This window comes from Maniola jurtina, chromosome 9 (assembly GCF_905333055.1).
Source record: "Maniola jurtina chromosome 9, ilManJurt1.1, whole genome shotgun sequence".
Classification (NCBI taxonomy): domain Eukaryota; kingdom Metazoa; phylum Arthropoda; class Insecta; order Lepidoptera; family Nymphalidae; genus Maniola; species Maniola jurtina.
In genome coordinates this window covers 7481620-7499291 of record NC_060037.1, presented here as the reverse complement: position 1 = coordinate 7499291, position 17672 = coordinate 7481620, and the positions used below count along the sequence as shown (strand labels likewise).

The 17672-nt window shown below is 35.8% G+C and overlaps 2 long non-coding RNA genes across 2 annotated transcripts; both read right to left on the bottom strand.

The window, feature by feature from the left end:
* Positions 1-5544: 5544 nt before the first annotated feature.
* On the bottom strand, positions 5545-7567 carry LOC123868002. Its single transcript, XR_006796545.1, has 2 exons — positions 7438-7567; positions 5545-6121 (listed from the first exon to the last, which is right to left on the bottom strand). It is a non-coding gene; the product is annotated as an uncharacterized LOC123868002 (long non-coding RNA).
* A 2452-nt stretch (positions 7568-10019) lies between these two features.
* On the bottom strand, positions 10020-11350 carry LOC123868003. The gene is made up of 2 exons (XR_006796546.1): positions 11013-11350; positions 10020-10304 (listed from the first exon to the last, which is right to left on the bottom strand). It is a non-coding gene; the product is annotated as an uncharacterized LOC123868003 (long non-coding RNA).
* Positions 11351-17672: the final 6322 nt, after the last annotated feature.

The window sequence follows — 17672 nt, the reverse complement described above, 5'->3', positions numbered from 1 at the left end:
TCTTAAACGGCTGCACCAATTTTTTTGGATTATAGCTAAGAACACTCTCGATCAAGCCACCTTTCAAACAAAAAAAACTAAATTAAAATCGGTTCATTCGTTTAGGCGCTACGATGCCACAGACAGATACACAGATACACAGATACACAGACACACAGATACACACGTCAAACTTATAACACCCCTCTTTTTGGGTCGGGGGTTAAAAAGGATCGAAACTGACGAAAACAAAATAAATTATGATCAAACCTTTTATGATACCATCAATATGAAGCAGCTCCAGTACACACCTTCCATCTCCATCATCAAGCTTTGTCATATTATTTTTCAAGTATTCCTGAAAACTTAGCAAATGAGTCCAAATTCGACTGTCACCAAGAGTTCCAATATCCACTTTCTACCTCCATCATCAGAGGCACTTAGTAGTACCAATAGTCATCCAAACCATATAATTATGTCTGTGTGCATTTTCAACTCAGTCGAACGAATGGAGAAAGTGAAAAATCAGCTACCGATTTCGACGGAAGGCAACATACGTATTAGTACGCGACAGTTCTAGATGGCAATCGGAGTATGATGCGAGGGAAATCCCCGCACACCCCCACGTCACCCGCACTATTCCGCACTGGATTAGCGCGGTGGCTGTGCGGGTGTGCGGGGCGTTTCCATACCGATTGCCATCTCAACCTGTCGCGTATTCAAATTCAAGTCAAATTGCGTGCGCCTTTTTCGGATCTTGCGGGTCTTCCGACTCTAGCATCTTGTGCGGGTAGTCTCGTCATACTTATTATGCGTCTGCAATAATAATTGAGTTCAAGTTTCATTTACACTTTTCACAAAAACTGACCAGAAAACAAGTGTAAATTAAAAATTTATAACACCCCCGACAAGTGAAGGTTACAGTAACTAGACAAGGGCTGATAGCTTTCAAATGGCTGAACCGATTTCTTAGATTATAGCTAAGAACACTCTCGATCAAGCCACCTTTCAAACAAAAAAAACTAAATTAAAATCGGTTCATTAGTTTAGGAGCTACGATGCCACAGACAGATACACAGATACACAGATGCACAAATACACACACGTCAAACTTATAACACCCCTCTTTTTGGGTCGGGGGTTAAAAAGAAGACGGTCGACTTATTTAATTTAGCCTGACTGTTTAGCTTGAATTAGCCCTGGTACTCTTGGCACCATTTCCTATTAGTTATTGGTATGACGCAAGGTGGATAGTACCTAGTTAGGGTTAAAATTACCATCTGACATTATAAATGCGAGAGTGTGTCTGTTTATCTACATTAACTTTTCCTAACTCTACTGGTGCACCGGTTGTGACGTGGCAAACAGATATTGAAAAACTTTTATCCCGGAAAATCTGAGAAAAGATTTTTAATAGACTTAAGCCCACGTGAATGAATTCACGGGCATCATCTTGTATTTCAATGACAAAAAAAACGAAACTTGTTTTAATATTGATATCGATAAAAACCGAAATCATTGGTTTTTTGTTTTAGCTACATTTACATTCTATGGATCATAAACCATAAGATACTTCGCTTAAGTAGGTAGGTACCTAGTCTTAATTACTGCATGATAATATACAAACCAGCTCCTATACCTAATTATATTATTAACATACCTACCATAACAATACGTAGGTACGCCTTGTAAAATCAATATCCATATTTTCTATCCATATTTGTCCTTTTATAAATACTTAGGTATCTATCAATATAAAAAAGTAAGTATCGTATATCCGTCTCCAGGATGGAAAAGCTTCTCTGTGAAAAATAGATGATTCTCGCGACTTTACTACTGGACTTAGCTTTTGGTACCTTTATCCCGGAAAATCCAACAGTTCAAATGGGATTTTTAAAACCTTAATCCGAATGAATTCTGAGCAATAGCTAGTGAATGATATTAACTTAGATACATAAGTATCAATTTCCAGAATACCTTACCTATCGCGAGTGATTTCCATAATAAGTATAAATTGTCATACTTTATGGTGTTATGTTGTTGTTATTGTGAGTATAGGCGTAACAATCTATACTTATAATACTTTACCTTGATAAAACTTACCGTTTACAAGAAAACTCCAAAGAAACGAAAATTTTGACCTTTAACCTTAAATAACTTTTTTGAAAATGTGGGATCGATGGGGACTTTTCACAATTTATTTATAACGGTGTTCCCAACATTAGTACCAATTTTTAGCTCTATGCGAATTATTGTAACCTTGAATATTTATTATCTTATCTTTAAATGTCTTTCTCATTTTGAAAGGAGACCTGTTCTCTGTAGTGAGGCGGCGATGCGTTGATCATGATGATCTTCAAATAATAGCTAGGTAAAACTATAAATTTCAGCTTTTATAATAACTTTCAAACTTGTTATTATTATCAAACTTGCAAACCCACGGCAGCAATGTGTCTGGCAGGTGAAGTTTACCACACATAATGTGGCCACCACCACTTAGGTATTATATTATTACCACTTATTTTACAAAATATTTCAAAGTTTCTACGTACTCTCGGGCTATAGAAGTTGAAAGCTAAACTTGAACTTGACACCTTGACATCATTGGGTCTTTGACCCTCGAGGTATTTACAAGACTAACGACAATGATTTAGATTAAAATTTACAATGGCATAAATATTGGTTTAATTTTAAAACTCCTTTTTAGGGTTCCCATAGGTCCCGGGTCCCGTTGCGCGTTGGTACACTTTGGGTACGAAACCCTTGCTAAGCCTCCGCTGTCCGTCAATGGGTTGTAGCTCGTGAACCGTAATAGGTAGAGAGCTGAAATTTTCACAGATTCTATTGCCGCTATAAAAATAATAAAAATTTCAAAATGGTGGTTTGACCAATGGTGGTCAAATTTCATGGTGGAAAAAATTAATAAGTGTTTCGTTTTCTAAGCGGTTTCTCGCTGTTTGGTACAACGGTGAAGGAGGAACAAGATTGTGGAGTTCTAAGCACCGTCTCCATAATATATCCAATAGTAGACCGATAGACAGGCAACATAGTGAAGTGTCATAGACTGAGCGATTTCGCCTCAGTTAGTTATTATTGATCGCCAATGATTTTTCTGGCGCGGCGATTTATCGAGTCTACCGAGTCTAATGCATTGATTTGGTACATACTTGGCTTAGATCCATCCCAGAGGTGGCTACCGTACTCCATGCCAGGCAGAACCTGAGCCTTGTGAAATGTGAGACGTTTAAATATTGGTGCAAAGTGCCGCTTTACCTTGTGAAAGATACCAAACATTTTGGCACGTGTTTGGCTTTCGACTCGATCCTTATTCCAAAATCTATTCCCTAGAGATCACTTCAAATACCTATAACCTTCTCAAGTAGCCGCTTTCATCTAAACTGCATCGTCACTAACCACCAGGTGATATCGCAGCCAAACGCTAACTTGTCACAGAGTTTTAAAAGCAGGGATATGATTTTCAGTTGTTCTATTCCTTCTAAGTTTCACGTAGGTAGCATAATATGAAGCGTCCGTGCATAATACATCGTAAATAGATCAACGACGATGTCAGAATGCTGCTTTAGGTATTATACCCTGATATAGCCATATTTACATAATACTTACTTACAATGCTGCGGTAACAGCCTCGCAACATTGTCTGCAATGTTTAAGTTTTCTCAGCGTAGAAATTATACAAAGCAACTCGAATGTTATAAGCATTGTAGATATTAGAGCTTCCTGTTTACTACAAGTTAGATGGTGCCTTCCAGAGAGTTCTCGTGATATTTCTAGAGGCAACAAGATGTCCTGCAAAATAAACTTTACTGCGGACCGGGAGCCTTGATTTTTACATTCAATGACAATTTATATTACTCGACTTACTTACTTAGAAGCTGAGAAAAGGTAGACCTTTTCTCAATATATCATTATCTTCGCCATACAACCAACTCTTAACGGTATGTTTTTTTAATTTATAGATTAGAACTTAGCTGCAATCAGACTTGCTGGCAAGTGATGATGCAACCTACGACGGATCGCGCTTGTCTAGAAGATGCCTATCCACTCTTGATATGAAGGTATCTAAATATATAAAAGGAAAAGGTGACTGACTGATCTATCAACAAACAGCTTAAACTATTGGACGGATCGGGCTGAAAGGCATTAGCTAAGAAAGGATTTTTAAAAATTCAACCCCTAAGTGCGTAAAATGAGGGCTTGAAAGTGTAGTTCACGCCGTTGAAGTCGCGGACATAAACTAGTCTATATTAAAAGTGGAGGGTAAAATTGATACCGGACGAGCGTTCCAATCTAGCGTTTCGAATTTGAAACGCGTCATTAGGACTTCGTCTGTGGTGGCGTTTGCTGGCGCGCGTGCGGTGCTTTTTTGGAGTGTTTTTTTGTGAGAAGTGGCCGGTTTTTGTGTTCTGCTGGTGTTTATTGGTGGTGGAACTGACTGGGAAGCGCTCTAAAGAGGCGCCTCGTGTATGTTGGCGGGCGCCGGCACAGACGAAGTCCATACTTATACATATAGTTTCCCTAACTTGTAAATAACTACAAACTTGACATTGGCTAATCAGTGTAAAGCCAGACGAGAGAAAAAAAAACGCGTCATTATGACATTAGCGTCTTGTATTGTCAGTGAAATCTCGATTAGGTACGTACCGTACGTACGTACGTAGACCTCTATAGTGATTTAACTCAATGGCCTTCCACGTTCTAATAAAGAGCAAGTTTAACTAGTGCAGTGGGCTTCGTTTTATGGCATAAGCAAGTACTAAGAACTATTACTTTTATGAAGCATTTCATAGTACAAAACTGTTAACATTTGATTTTATTGCTTCCACCTTCCACTTTAGTTAGAATATTTAAGGACGACTTAGACAACTGCAGTGCACTTTAAATATTTATGGTTTTAGTGCCTACTTAGGTAGTAGGTGTTGTATTAGGATCTTTTTAATAACAAACCTCTTTTTTATGTTAATATTCCTTCGTCATGTAATGACAGTAAAAAAAAGATATATAATAAAAAGACATGAAAAACTGATGGTGTCTTATTTAATAAATTAATTTTATAATTAAATTATAAACACGACATGGCGCAGTCGGTTACCGTTTAAAACATAAATAAACAGGTGAGAAATATATAATTACAATTTATAATGGAGCAAAAGGGCAAAACTGTCAAAGAGAATGGACAGTAGGTACCCCCTGCATTTAAGTACCTAAGTACCTAATCTTTTTTTATCAGTACCAAATTATGATATTTCTTTGATTTATGGGCTGTAAAAAAAAAGCTTGCTATGTACTTACCTGTGTATAGATAAGTGGATGTACCTAAACGCTTCCATGCGTTATGTTTTTTTTTATTTTTTTTATTCACTATAGGCAAGCGCATGACCACAATCACACCTGATGGAAAGTGATGATGTGATCTAAGATGGGACGCGTTTACCTAGACTATACTATGTACTATTATACTATACTATACGCGTTATGTATTACAACAAATTAAATACAAATTATTATTAAAATAAAACTCAAGAATTTTTGTAACTTATTTATTTATATACAATACAAAACGAAAAATGGATCAAAAGATAATTTAAAAGTCAAAACATAACTTGTGAATGAAAAAAATTCATAGTTTGTTTTAAGCAAAAATAAAACATTAAAAAAAATCACAAAAATAATATTGACCATAAAATTGCTTTAGGTACCTGCCACTTTAGCATCTTTACCATCCATTAGAATGTTGTTAGCACGTATCATAAAACTACAAGATCTTTTTCGCTTACAAGTACCTACTACATACATTTTTATAATTAAAGGTATTAATTTGCTTAAAATCTGAACCTAGGTGATTTTTCATACCGGACATTGTTGAAAACGGCAATTTTGTGGCCGACTGTACATATAATTAAAATTAATTTTGTCTTAAAAGTAGGTGAAATCAATAGTATCCATAGCTACCATAGCTATAAGGATAACCCGAGTAGCCTCCGTATCCAGAGTAAGATAATGGGTTGGAGTATCCGGAATAACCAGAGTAGCCCGGGTAAGTGCTAGAGTACCCACTGTACCCGTAGCCAGGGTAAACCTGCGGTCGGGCTAAAGCCACGGCGAAGATGGCGAAGAGAAATACCTAGAAATAAAAACATCTTATCAGTACTTAGCTTGTATACTTATGCACAGGGGTTGAAGCCAGGGCAGGCGTTAGTTAGGAAAGTACACTGTTACTGACAGGGCAGGACATAGTGATTTTTTCGAGAGAATCTGTAATTGGCCATATTTCTGAAATTAGCGTTTAAGAAACTTATTGTAATATTTCGCTGTAGATTTTCCTATAATAAATAAAATAAAATAATAAATAAGCATTTGCGCTATTTCAGTTAAAATAAACAGAGCTTTTATATCTCTAGGACCTGCACGCTACTTGTACAAAACTACTCTACTGAAATGAAATATTTATTTTTTGATCTATGCTAAATCATGGCACTTATGATTACCAATTCGGAAAACAATTATTACTGAGAAGAGCCGGCAAGAGAATCAGCTGTTAAAGAGAGGCAAGTTCATAATTCATAGTCAGCTTACAAATGTATAAAATTGCAGTACCTAGGCATCGAGTGATCTAATTCACTTTTATCTCGGGAAACAAAAATCTAAATCCACATTCCACACGCAAGGTCTTTGAACTGAAGCAATAATTGGCAAAGTACGAACAGATTTTTTTCAATTTTTGTTGTGGCTTTCGGAAAAAATACAGAGCAGGTAGATTCAACAATAAAGTCACATCGCATGGTAGGTATCTTACACCATCTAATTTTACAAACGTGCTTTGGTTCTCCTTTAAATATAAATAAACCAATAAAACTCAATGAAATTTTTGTAGACACGTTTTAGGAACCAATATCAGTAACTATAGTTAGTAGATTTCTGTAAAAATGTGTGATTTAAAAGTTACACCGCGGCACTAGTTCAAAGGTTCGTAAATCTTTGAACCCGTGTAAATATAAAACTACACATTTTTACGGAAATCTGGGAAACCACAGACACAGATATGTGTATCTAGAAAGTGTCTAGATTTCATTGAGTTTGATTGGTCAGTATTCAAATGAGAAACAAACGATTTTGAACGGACAAGTGTAAATTAAAAATTTATAACACCCCCGACAAGTAAAGGTTACATTAACTAGAAAAGAGCTAATAACTTTCAAACGGCCGGCTGAAAAGATTTTCTTGAATTATAGCTAAGAACACTCTCGATCAAGCCACCTTTCAAACAAATAAAACTAAATTAAATCAGTTCATTAGTTTAGGAGCTACGATGCCACAGACAGATACACAGATACACACTTATAACACCCCTCTTTTTGGGTCGGGGGCTTAAAACGCTGACGAGCGTGCTGGGGGTTAGTTCTGTTCAATAGCTATTACTAAGAAATAAGAGCTACTCACCAATTTTCCAAACATTATATTATGAAATCCACGAAGCTTTCAGGTTAAAAGCTACTAGCACCCTTAGGTTTCGCAATCGCACTGTTAAATTTTTATTATTTGATCAGAATTTATACATGTCAGGTGTCCTTGAGGCCTTAGACCATAACGGACAACTATATAAAGAACTGCTGGGAATCGATGTAAATTAACCCATTATTTTAGTAGTGGGTCTCATGGATCCACCTTCATCTTCAATAAGTGAGTGATATTTTGATGATAGAGCCAACGATGTATGCCCAGGCTTCAAGGCACCTTCCTCATATTATTGGCCAAAGGGATTGCTGAGATTGCATTTCACTCGCTGGTTCTTAATGTTAAAATAGGTATTTTGATGTTTATTAATGGTACAAAAGAATTCTATAATCATGGCTCCAAGGGACCCACAATATAGAAGCATAGAATATATTTCACGAATACATTTAAGGGTTAACAATACAGAAAAACGTACCGAGTACGAGCACTACATCTAAAGTAAGTTACTCTTTGTTTCACTTAAATGTTTGTACGAGCATGAGTCGAATATGGTAGCATATCATTTATTTTTATCACCAATGTACATAAGCAGCCATTGCAAGTAATTATAATATCACTTAGACGTAAATCTAAGCCATGCCAGCTATTTAGACATGTTTTATAAGTTTTTTGACCTCTCTACACACAAACAAAAAAAAACATTTTGTTAAGAAAAGCCTACATAATTTAAATACATAATATCAGGAACACATTTTCAGGTGATATATATTCCTGTTAGATTAAGCGGGTAACATAAATAACTTACGACAGGTGTCGTTGAACTCGGATCGTACTACGTGCGGACATTATAAAGTCATCCGGTTATACAAACAACCCTTAGCATAAGCCAAGATGAGAAGGGTAACTAGATAATAAATAACCTTTGACAAAAGCACTATGCTAATAAAGCTGTGGATATTTTAGTTAACACTAAGTAATTCCTTGTACTTACGATAGTATGGAACTATTCGTGTCCGACTCACACTTGACTGGTTTTTAGTGTTCCGTACCTCAAAAGGAAAAACGGAACCCTTATAGGATCACTTTGTTGTCTGTCTGTCCGTCGTGTCTGTCAAGAAACCTATAGGGTACTTCCAGTTGACCTAGAATCATGAAAGGTAGGTAGGTAGGTCTTATAGCACAAGTACAGGAATAAATCTGAAAACCACGAATTTGTGGTTACATCTTTTAAAGAAAATTAAAATGTGTTTTAATTTTCAAATACCAAGTGGGGTATCATATGAAAGGGCTTTACCTGTACATCCTAAAACAGATTTTTTTTTATGTATAATAGTTTTTGATTTATCGTGCAAAATGTTGAAAAAAATATCCGAGTGCGGAACCCCCAGTGCGCGAGTCTGGCTCGCACTTGGCCGGTTTTTATCTTATGAGTGTTATTGTTATAAATGAGGTATAAAATTTTCATTTATGATTGATTACTATTAGTTGTTTTTTATGGTTAGTACCTATTCAAGGTTATCACGTAAGTATATTATACCTATAAGAAAATTATTATCAATTTGATTTCTAGACACGCACAATAGGTAGGTACGCAGGTCTATTTTGCGTCCGTGCACAAAATAATACGCGTATTAGGTGCTAAACCGATAATAGGCAAAACTTCCATTACAGTTGGTAATCAATCTACGTTATCCTTATCACTTATCCGTGAAAGATGCCTGTCGACTGTCCACTAGGTAGGTGTGTGCGTTATTATGATCACTTCAAGCTTAAATAAATAATTACTTTCATTTTATGTGGAAATATTTAGGGTGCGATGTGCTAAACTAATAGGTAAATAGAAAATAATAATCTATCCTCGCCACATATCCTTGCATGATCCTGATGGTGGACGCTTCACTTACCTAGGCTACACGTTTCATCATAAAGTAAGTTAAAGTCAGTAAAGTAAGTAAGAAAGTAGGTAACTGTTTGAAGCCTATCTGAAGACTTTTGTTTCTTTTGATATACCTATAAAGTTGTTAGTTTGTTATGTCAAAGAACAGACACGTAATTTAAAGTTTATTTTGTGAAGAATTTCATAAGGGTGTAGGGTTACAAATCATTATTAGTTCGCAATATGAGTATCTAATGAAACTTAAAATAAGTGTAAGTTTTGAGGTAGGTTTATTTTAATTCTTCATTTCAACACCGATAGAGTGGATAAAATGCACACTAATATTATGAATACGTATGTGTGTCTGTCTGTCTGATAGTTTTCACGGCCCAACCGTTCAGCCAATTTTGTTATGATACAAAGATAGCTTTCATCCCAGGTATGGACATACCTAGGCTCTTTTTATCTCGGAAAATCAAAGATTTCGCACGGGATTTTCAATAATCCTAAATCTATGTGGGCGAAGTTACAGGCATCATCTATTTGGTACAGAAGTAGCCTGCATCCTGAAAACTGTCATACGCTGCTTTTTATCCCGGAAAATCAAGGAGTTGCCGCGGGGTTTTTAATAACAGCAATCCACGCGGATGGAGTCTAGAGCTAGTTATTAAATAATCAAAAAAAAGGATCATAATTTTGCATGAAAGAAGATGATTTATTAGATAGAAAGAAGTTGTCGAAAAATTTTAAACATTCTCATATTATCTTTTACATTTTAGCGTACAAAAACAGCTTGAGGGTAAGCAGAGTATCCGTATGGGGTAAGTGCAGGGGCGGAGTATGCAGAGACGACCGAAGGCACGCCGGCGGCGCCTGGGTAGAAGTAATCAAGACCTGTAGAGTAGGTCAAGTATTGTGGCTTGGGTTCGGGATTCGGCGCTGCGAATGCCATCGCCAGCATGGCAAAAAGAGCGAACTGAAACAAAAAGAATACATTTAAGTACAATTAACGTATTTATTTTAAAAGTTTCCAAAAAAACTTCTTATTACATGGTACGATCTCAGACAAGAGCTAAAATGTCATCTAATACAAGGGTAAATTAAAAATTTATAACACCCCCGACAAATGAAGGTTACAGTAACTAGAAAAGAGCTGATAACTTTCAAACGGCTGAACCGATTTTCTTGGATTATAGCTAAGAACACTCTCGATCAAGCCACCTTTCAAAAAAAAAATGAAATTAAAATCGGTTCATTAGTTTAGGAGCTATGATGCCACAGACAGATACACAGATACACACGTCAAGCTTATAACACTCCTCTTTTTGGGTCGGGGGTAAAAATAAAGGAACTGTTAAATAGCGTCTGCCTAGGACAAATGGCCCTAGGAATGTAGACGAACCAAATAACTGGCATAGTGGGTCTCTTAAAATATTTTTCACTTTGCGAGCAATATGAATTATTACCATCCCATAGCTATAACATGCACACTCATTTATTGGTGTTTACTATAATATATCCTGAGTAAGTACCTAAGTATACGAGTATATAAGTTTAATCTCCGTTTAAATTGACTGCTGTGGTCGAAATTTTATCAGGAAAATATTGTTTTTAATATTTCTTCTACTCACCCAATCAGTAAATAATTTTATACAAGTCTATGGAAGTGATAAAGTATTCTTACCAATTTGTAGAACATTGTTGATGTGATTTATCTGTATGAATACACTGAATGATTTGTTATAGAATCGTTATATACTAATACTATATCCTTGAACTTTGAAAATAATGACGCTGTAAAAACATAGGTACATCTACATAACGATTGTGACAACTTTTAGGCTATCGCGGAAGCTAAGGCTATAAAAGACGGAAAGTTAGTTTTGAAATTTTTATTTTAACAGTAAGTAGTTACTAAAATATTTTTTATATTAATTAATAATGAAAATTAAAATCATTAGTTATCACATTGTTCAGCAAAAACTGCACAGCAATTTTAAATTTTAAAGGTGCCCGCGTACTCGAACTGCACTGCAGCGGAACTGCGCATCGCGTCAGCGCCCCGCACGATATTCTCTCCAGCCGCGCCGCGCGGCGTGGGCACCTTTACGTTGACATCCCTCGGCACGGAACCCTACGTACCCTCCCCTCCTCTGTCCGTCCGTCCGACTTTCTGTCTGTCAATGGGCTGTATCTCGTGAACATCAATAGGTAGAAAGTTGAAATTTTCTCAGAATGTGTATTTCTATTGCAGCTATAACAACAAACGATAAACATTTCAAAGTTGCCAAAATGGCTATTTCGTGTACAATGAAACGGGACCCGTCGTATGCGAGTCTAATTCGCATATTTGCTCCTTTCCTCTAAAACCGCAAACCGCAGTCGGGGTTTTTTGAAAACTTTTAAACTATAGATAAACCGGCCGCCGTAAGCGATCTTATTAGTCTTTATTAAAATAAAAAACCCGTATGTTCTCAGCCTAACTTAACATAGCAAGCCCAATATGGTATTGTACCATACAATTCATCTTGCTCTAATTGTGGTGTTTAATGTCTCTATTGTGACAATGGTTGGTCCAAGAACGCCTACAATGTTGAAAGATACTTCCTAGATCGATCGATAAACGAAGATTAATCGAGTTTGGCCACAGTGTGGTCATAACAATTGATGTTTGATTTTGTTTTACGTTTAAAAAATCTGTCAAGTGCATCTGATAACATGCGTAAGGTAGAGTTCCGTAGCCATCCTTTGCAAAAACTTAAGCGCTCAATATTTCAATAATATTGAAATATATTATATCCCCCAAAAACTGGCAAGGATTCTCGTTTTAATTTTGAAAAATCTATTAATAAGGGGAAACTCAAGAGGCACAACAAATATTTTTTTATCGACTCAGGCTTTTTGTGCGCAGGAGATATCTTGAAAAATCTTCTTCTTTTTTTTTTTCAAAATTCTAATATGCAACTGTATTGCAGCTGTAAGAGGTTTTTATTAATGTAACTGCTGAACTTCCACTTTATGCTTATAGTTTATTTTTGAAAAGGCTCTGGCAAAAAGTCAGACGGACTAATAAACAGTCCAAACGAATTCTTTTGTATTATTTTAAGTACGAATAAAACAAAAAAAATGCTTGTTTTACCCTAAAAAGTGTACAAAATAAATGCGAATTTTATTGTTGAATCCTTTGAAGTCTGAACTACAAAGCATTGGTAGTGGAAATTTTACCTACTTTATACGGTATATTTATACCTAAAGCAAATAATAACTAATAACACGTGTTTATTCTCTAAATACTTGACACACATGTTTTAGGTATTGCGAAAACAAATCGAAAGGCTTAAAGTGCAAGTGGAATGTAAAGTTTAACTTCACGAGAACGGAGTTGCAAATGAATGTTAGTTCTATACACAGAACACCCGTGATTCTATATTAAATACCTGAAATGGGCCTAATATACCGACATGTATAGGTACGCTAGAAGAGGTGTGCCATACAAAATGACAGTTTGTGCCGATATTTTTTTTGCCGATTTGAAGCGCCCGCGTACCGGGACTTAAAATCGAGACTGTGTCAAATGGACTCTGTGTTAATCGATGTCTCATCGCCTTCATTTAGTTTCAAGTTCGCTCACTGCTGCCAAATGGTGCAAAATCAAGTTGCTTCAAAACAGGTCGGTAATCGCCGTTCCAACGTACCAACTAGTATTAGTAGCGGTCAGTGATTTAAAGGTACTGAGTCTCATAAGGTTTCTAAAACTGAAAGCCAAAACTTCGATACATTTGAACTTTGATATCGAAAAGCGTGTGTCGATAACTTACCTCTTTCATATTACGTGCACTTTGTTCTTGTTGAAATATTGATCGTCAGACAAAGTCGCTTACGTGTTTCTTTAAGGTTTCTGCGATTTGTGCACCTTTTGTACAGCTAAGGAAACTAGATTATAAGTAGGTAGTATTTCTTACTCTGAGGATGGTGACCCCTTGCCATAAGCCATCATAATGGTAGAGGTTTTCTTAGGGTGATAATGCGGTGGGTTCCCAAACCCTTCCGCGTTCAACTCGACTAGGAGAACGTGATTTTGTCTCTTAGCTTTTTAGATTTATTCAGATGTTACTGATTTGTAATAACTAGGATTGACGGTTTGACGAAAAGTCAAGAGTGAATAGGCATCTTTTAGGCAAACGTGCTCCATCTTAGATCATTGTAGCAGCAACAAGTCTTATTGCAGCCAAACGCTAGTCTATAATATTATTTAGGGTTCCGTACCCGAAGTGTTAAAACGGAGCCCCATTAATGTTACTCCGCTATCTGTCTGTCCCTGTCTGTCCGTCTGTCTGTCTGCTCACGTGTCTAGCTCGTAGAAAAAGTTACAAAGCTGAAATTTTGGTGTTTGGTGTAAAACGATGAACCAAAACCAAATATTAAATTAGAAATTAAATTAATTTTTTTTTTAAAAACATGCTCTCCGAGTCACGGAGCAAACGAAAAGGCTAAATTCTGACCCCCAAAGCCGGTCACCCATCAAGTTACTGAGGTGGGTTAACGTAGCGCAATCGATTGATAGGTAACAACTAGCTACGTCTCTCAAGTAGGTAGTACTAACCATTTAACCTACTTTTTTTTTACTAAATTAAGTTACCACGATAAGGTAAATGCGATAAATAAAACACTACAAGGGTTTTTATGTGTGATTGTATTATCATGGTCTCAGGGAAGTCATTCGAGTCAAACGCATAATTATGGTGAGCATAATAATTATAACTAACAAAACATTAATTTGACCTTAAAATTATGTGTATTAAGATGCTAACGTGGAGGGAAACGAGTCGTAACTAATTATTATTTATTTATAGGTAACTGCCCTGTTCAATTTTTTTAATAGATATTTGGCATCACGACAGATTATGATAACAATTATACTCAAAAAAAAAAACAAATTTACATTTAGTACCTATTACCTAAGTACTTACCTACCTACTGATTGTTTGATGTTTTAATAAATAAATAATAATAATAATAAATTTAAACAACACAAGTTTTATTTGAACAATATTACGCCAAATTCATAAAAAAGTAAGTATGTAGGTACTCTAGTGTTATAATATATTTGAAAGGCTTATAATATTAACTAAGTATGGAATTCGTCTTAAAAAATATTCTCATAGAACTAGGTAACTACACCCTATATTTTACACAATATTATAATGTATTCTTTAATCTGTCCCAGTAATAAATTAAATATTTTTTTAATTTTAAGTGTTTGTTGATATTGAAGTCGATTTATATTGTATTCTTTTGATATTTTTTTTCGACACTTCTTTACACTTGTCGTTGAAGTTACACCTAATCATAAATTACAATTACAATTTTCATAATTTGGTGAATCGTAATCGCAATTGTTGTGATTGGCTGAATTTACAGCATTCTTCAACTCTGAATTTTAGTTTTTATGCTATAATGTAATAATCCTAACGTATTTAATCACTCCTGCATAACGATAAATAATTAAGCAATATCAATCAATATGCTTGCAACTTGCAGTTTTTAGGCCAGCTATTGCAAACAATGCGTGCAGTCCACTCCCCTAACAGCCATGTTTGGAATAACGATGCGTCCAATCCAACCACAATTCCGTCACCAGTCTGTATTGTCACAAAACATTAATCTTTGTCTGTAATCGGACCGTTCTTGGGTTCCGTACTCAAAGGACAAAACGGAGCTCTAAATGTTACTCTGCTATCCCTCTGTCTGTCTGTGTGTCACTAACCTCTAGAACTTTTTTTTCAGTGTTACAAACCTGAATTTATTTGTAGAATATTGACCCAATAACCGAATATTGAATTGGAAATTTAATAATTTTTCTTGTTGGAGTCCCATACAGGCAGAAATTCCCATACGGAAAAAATAAAACACGGATTTTTGCGATCTCTAACTCGTTAATTATTTTAATGCGATTACACTAAAGGGCACGCCTATATAATTGAAAAATATTGGTGAAATTGTTCGACGTAAAATTGTTTATTATCCTTATTTATTATAATAGCGACGATTTTTTGAGGCGGTCGACTAATTTAACCATATAAATAATTACACGGACCTACCAACATACAGAACCCTCAATGCGTGAGTCGGATTCGCAATGACCGGTTTTGAATATTTAAAAGGTTACGTAGTTCTTGGCAAGTTTCACACTGCTGATGCTAGCTCGCTTATTCGTACAGTCATTTAGGTACCTAAGTATTTTCTCCAACTGAAGTATTCTTTCCTATATACCCAGTTATGGTCCAAGTCATGCTTAAGTTACAAGAGTTTTAGTTATCTACTTACTATAACTCAAATGCCTTCATTTCTTTGTAATGGACCATAACTGTATATTGAAGGCCTGAGGTTTGCTGTCTTTGAATAAGCGTTGTATTGTACTTATTCGTACCAAAAAAAAGAACTTTTCATAAGATTATAACGTCAAGCAAGAATAATTTCTTACAATTATCTAAGAAAACCAAAGTTACGAATCCTAAGCGAGCATGTTTAAGATTTGAACCCCAACTAACCATTCGGCCATTCATTATCACTATCTATTTAATATTAAAAGTGTAAGTACCTAGTTAATACATGATACTTACTAGGTACATGATGGTTTTTGCATTGAATTGGACAATTAACAATGCCTACCTAGATATGTATAAACTATAATATTTAGGTACGCCCATTTACGAACCTAAGTACGCAATACAGATACGAGGGTTCCGTATTTTTTTAACCCCCGATCCAAAAAGAGGGGTGCTATAAGTTTGACGTGTGTATCTGTGTATTTGTATATCTGTCTGTGGCATCGTAGCGCCTAAACGAATGAACCGATTTTAATTTAGTTTTTTTTATTAAGTTAAACTATGAGCTAGGTATAAAGACTTGACACTTGGTATAAAGACTTTTTAAATTTGTGTGTTTATGTGTTTATGTTTTGCTCAATAAAATTTATTATTATTTATTATTAAAAATACAAAGAAGTGCGAGTCAGACTCACACACGAAGGTTTCCGTATCCGTACGTAGGTAAGGTATTTTTTTTAGATTAATGACAGACTGGGCCATCTGTCACTATGGGGCTTAGTAATTTTTTTTGTGAACACATTTTAATTTTTTTTTGTGATGTACCTAACTACATATTCACTGTTTTCGGATTATTTCCTTTACTTGTGCTATAAGACCTACCTACCTGCCAAATCTCATGATTCTAGAACTACGGGAAATAGGTCCTACCCTATAAGTTTTCTTGACATACACGACAGACAGACATACAACAAAGTGATCCTTTAAGGCTTCCTATTTTCCTTTTGAGGTACGGAACCCTAAAAAAGTGAGAAAAACCCAGTAAACTTGCCGGACTTACTAAACGTCTTTCAAATAGCCTGAGTTCGAATACAATGCATAATAGTGAATAATTACTGTCGTTCAATAGTACACGTATACCTACGTATTATGCGCATCATAAATGCGGTCTGGAACTAAGCTGTTTATGACATAAGATAATTAAGTACATATTATAAAGGCCGGTTTTAACATAAGCGAAGCAGAGAGGAGATATTGTGTTCAGTGGACTAATCAGATTTTTCAAAGACGACGTGATAATTTAGCATCCAGCGGTTTGTCCCTATTTGATATTTACATAAATAACAATAATAATATAACAAACATAAATAGCATTTCAGCGTAAAAATACTTTCACTCGGTGAATAAGTAAGTGTGTGCAACTGAATAGGCCGTACGACCGGGGTGGTCGTACGGCCTATTCAGTATGTGACTTTTTCACACGACTTTTCTAAGAACGTTCTTTTTGTTCGAACTTCAACGTTTATTAAGACGCTCGCAATCAAGTTTTACTTTTCAACTTTATCTTGTTTTTTTTTTCTTGGGGAAATCCTCATGGATACCACTACGCCCGGGGAGGTACGGAGTCTATGTTGGACTCTTGCCGACTAAAACCCTACGTTGTTCCAAGCAACGCCTGGTGGCTGGGCTACAAGGCCAAATACGTAAGTCGCGCAACCCAGCCAGCGGCGCCTGCTGAGGACCTTCTTAGGGGACCAATATAGTCCCTACACCGTCTGAGGCGCACCACGAACAAAAAGATGCGCCCGCCGACACGAGAACTCTAACCTAACCTAAAGCAACGGAACGAAAACTTAAATAAGTAGTAGATAGAGTTCAAAAGAAAAGGAATATTAGTGAATGTGCTAACATTTATGATGTTAGTTACACAGATATTAGTTTCTAGAATATGTCTGCAAAATTTCATGGACTTTGGTTGCTTAGTATTCAAATGAAATTGGAACTACGATTGTATG